Genomic DNA, 4226 nt, shown 5'->3' on the forward strand with positions numbered 1-4226 from the left:
TTCACTTCTCAGCGACGAAGATCTCAACATTGACCAAATCAACAAACAGTTCAATGACATAATAAAGGAATCTGCACTAGAAGTAGGCGGTAAGAACGTCAAGCAAAGCTCCAGCAAGTTCTCGGTAGTAACTAAAGAGCTTATGCAAAAACGTAGGGCCATGAAATTATCGTCAATCAGGGACAAGATAGAATTAGCCGAACTAACAAAGACTATAATTAAAAAGAAAAGGGAAGATGTACGGAAATTCAATACTCAAATAATAAATGAAACAGTAATATCAGGTACTAGCATGAAAACAGTTAAAAGGAGACTCGGTATAGGGAGAAATCAATTGTATGCAATAAAGAAACCAGATGGAGAAGTAACATACAATAAGAATGAAAACATAAGAATAGTGGAGGACTTTTACAGGGATATATACAACTCAAATGAACAGCCAGGATAGAAGCGAATGCGGTAACTAGAGACGTACCTAACATCACAACAGAAGAAATAAAAAGAGCGCTTAAAGGCATGAAGAGAGGGAAACACCAGGGGAAGACGGAATTAGTATAGACCTTATAATAGATGCAGGAGAAATTGCAACAGTGAAACTAGCCAATCTTTTTAACAAATGCCTTATCAACGGGAAAGCCTGGAAAAATGCAACAATTACTTTGATACATAAAAAAGGGGACAGAAAGGATCTAAAAAACTACCGATCAATAAGCCTCCTTTCAGTTACTTACAAACTATTCACAAAAGTCATTGCAACTCGCATCTCTGATAGTCTGGATTCTAACCAGCCTAGAGAACAAGCAGGCTTTCGCAGTGGATTCTCAACAAAGACCACATCCACACGCTCACCCAAATAAAAGAAAAAAAAAACGAATATAGGAAACCACTGTGTATGGCATTCATCGATTACGAAAAGGCATTTGACTCTGTAGAGACACCAGCAGTACTAGAAGCTATCCGAAAACAGGGAGTAGAGGAGGTATATTGTAAAATACTGGAAGATATATACAAAGATGGGACAGCAACCATCAAGCTCCACTCCGAAACCGACAAAATACCAATTAAAAAGGTGTGTTAGACAGGGCGATACCATCTCACCAAAACTGTTACAGCTTGTCTTGAGGAAATATTCAAAAAGCTAGAGTGAATGGAAAGGGTATCAAGATAGGAGACGAATATCTAAACAATCTAAGATTTGCAGATGATATTGTTCTCTTCAGTGAATCTGCAAATGAAATGCAACAACTAATAAATGATCTAAATAGAGAAAGTCTGAAAATCGGACTTCGGATGAACAAGAAAAAGACTAAGATCATGTTCAACAGTAGAGTTCAGTTCGAATAGATACAAGAACAAGGCGAAGTGCTAGAGGTAGTGGACAAGTATATATACCTAGGACAACTCGTACAGGCAAACACATCTAGCGAAGAGGAAATTAAGCGACGCATCAGTCTAGGCTGGAGCGCCTTTGGCAGACACAGTAGCATACTAAGAGGTTCTTTGCCATTATGTTTAAAAAGAAAAGTCTTTAACCAATGTGTCCTACTGTCGTGGATAAGACACGCATTATTCGTAAACAACACGAGGCAGAGCGGACGCACCATCCGGTCGCGACATCAAAATAGAACAATACGGCGAAAATGATCAGAAAAAATGGTAAACAGGAAGATGACCCATGACGTCAAACTGAGCGCGTGTTCACGCCATGACTAACAGAAACTTCTAGAAGCCACGAATACGAAAACAACTAGTTGGAGGCGATCACTAGATATATCACAATACTCCAGTCGGGGATCAAGAAAATAACACGGAAGGCAGATAGACAAAAGTTAAAGTGATAAATACAGTGTTGAAAATTTGCTGGGACATAGGAAAACTCCTGACGCAGATAGTTTTCAAATAAGTGAAGAGAAATTATATTCATGATAACTGTTCAGGGTGTGACCGGAAGGGCTCCCATAGCGGGAATAAAAGACGGCTAGTGACAGACTAACGGTGGAGTTGGAGTTGGTTTCGGTCATCTCTGGTAGCACCTTGCAGCCATGTCACTTTGGTGGCATTTTTGGGTAAGCCCTATTGAAGCAATTTAAGTGTTTCTTGTTTAGGGGGAACATGGTGGACGGGAATGTGCTATGGAAAATGTGTTTTAAGTAGGTTATAGGTATTTCTTGATTGATGTGTGACTATATAAAGGACCAAGAATTGTATTTGACTAAGTTAATTTTAGAAGTGATAACCATATAATGGAATATTATAGATTGATTGTCAAGTTGACGAATGATATAATGAAGACATATAGATTTGAATTCTAAGTGTACTGATATATTAAGTTAGCACAGAGAGTAAGGAATTAATGATTTACTTTTAGAGATCTCAGCTCTACGGAAGTGTGACTTAACAGTGATGATGATTGTTAATTTCCGGTAGAGCGTAAGAATAAGTTTGTGTTTTGTATATAATCATTAATTATTTCCTAGAATAAGTTTGCTTGAGTTAATTGCGCTTAGCAATATTAATTCAGTATTATGACTGCCTGATTAAGCACAAGACATTTTATGTCCATTTTCAGAACGTACTCATTTACTTTTTGATGGAGATAATCTGAGATTAAGTTAATAATTGTGTAAAGACATTAACTTAGTATTTTAAATTGCTTGGTATAAGTAATTCATCTTGCCTAAATATAATTCTCACTATTTCTGTTTTCAATTTGTTTACAAATATTTTTATGATTTCAATCATAGTATGTGAAGAAAGGAATTCTTTATTAACTGCTTACGTCTATTTTAAGCATTGACATAGGTTAATTAATAACAGCTTGCTTAAATTGATATTATGTAGTTTGTATGTTAACAATTAGAGTAAAGTGGCAAGTTATTTGTTAAAACTAAAAGATGGATATTTGATATGGTATAATTATTGTATTGGAGTATAATGAACTCAGATGTTATATTATTGACATACAAATTATGTGATTGACTTTACATTGTCTAAACAAATTAATACAAGTTGAAAGAGTAAGATCTGTGAGAGAAATATGACTAGTATGAACTATTAAGATTATATCAGATACTGAGGAGATAATATAATTGTTGATGCAAAGAGGCAACAACACTACCAGTTATGACCTATGATCTGAAACATGGACTACAACCAAATTACTGGAGAGGAAACTAATAAGTGCCCAGAGAGGGAGGAAAGACAGATGCTGGGAATTAGCCTAAGACAGGGGTGTCAAAATCATTTTAGCTCAGGGGCCACATAGGGGAAAATCTATTCCCAAGTAGGCCGGACCGGACTGTTCACTTTTTTTAAATATCCACAGAACACATTCATTTTCACGGAACTTTATCAGGGTGCATAAGTCTCTCGTGCAGCATTGTAAGTGGGATTACCCCACTGTTTATTTTACTCCTGAAACCTGGCATCTTTTAGCTTTCACAAGTGCATCAATATTAGGCATCACATCCTGAGTGGCAGCCAGTTTCAGGATGTCATTCAAGTGCTTGTGCGTGAGCCTTGAGCGCAGCTTTGTTTGTTGATGTTCATTACAGAGAATACTTGCTTACAAAGATATGTGATTCCAAACATGCACAACACTTTTGCAACAAGGGCTGTCAAGCTGGGGTAACCTGGCAAGAGATGCTGGTAAAACGTGTCCAAGCCAGCTGCCGCAAACTTGCCCTTCAAATCTGAGTCACACTGCAAGTCTATTATTCTAGTTGGATGTTGACGGGCAGATCAGAGGCATTCACGCTGAATGGCAGCAAAAAAATTTGAAGTCTTTCTCCAGTCACCAAAATCTGGAAGCGTTGCTCAAAATCCCGCAATAGTCCTGTTATTTTATCTTTAAACCGCCTCATGTCTGCGGCATGTTGGGTCGCGCACACATCTTTCAGACAAGGAAAGTGAGCAGCATCACCACCCGCGAGTTGTGTCTCCCACAATGACAGCTTCAATTTGAACTCACATATGCTGTCATAGTACTGCGTGACAACTTTGGTGCACCCTTGCAGCATTTTGTTCAAGTTATTCAGGTGTTCTGTAACATCCACCATAAATGCAAGGTCCTGCATCCATTCTGTTGACTTAAATTTTAACACTGGTTTCCCCTTTTTTTCCATGAACTATTTGATTTCCCCTCTTAAATCAAAGAAGCGCCTCAGCACAGCATCTTGACTTAACCATCTTACCTCGGTGTGGTATGGCAGGCCATAGTTGTGGTC

The sequence above is a fragment of the Penaeus monodon genome, chromosome 26 (assembly GCF_015228065.2).
Source record: "Penaeus monodon isolate SGIC_2016 chromosome 26, NSTDA_Pmon_1, whole genome shotgun sequence".
Taxonomy (NCBI): domain Eukaryota; kingdom Metazoa; phylum Arthropoda; class Malacostraca; order Decapoda; family Penaeidae; genus Penaeus; species Penaeus monodon.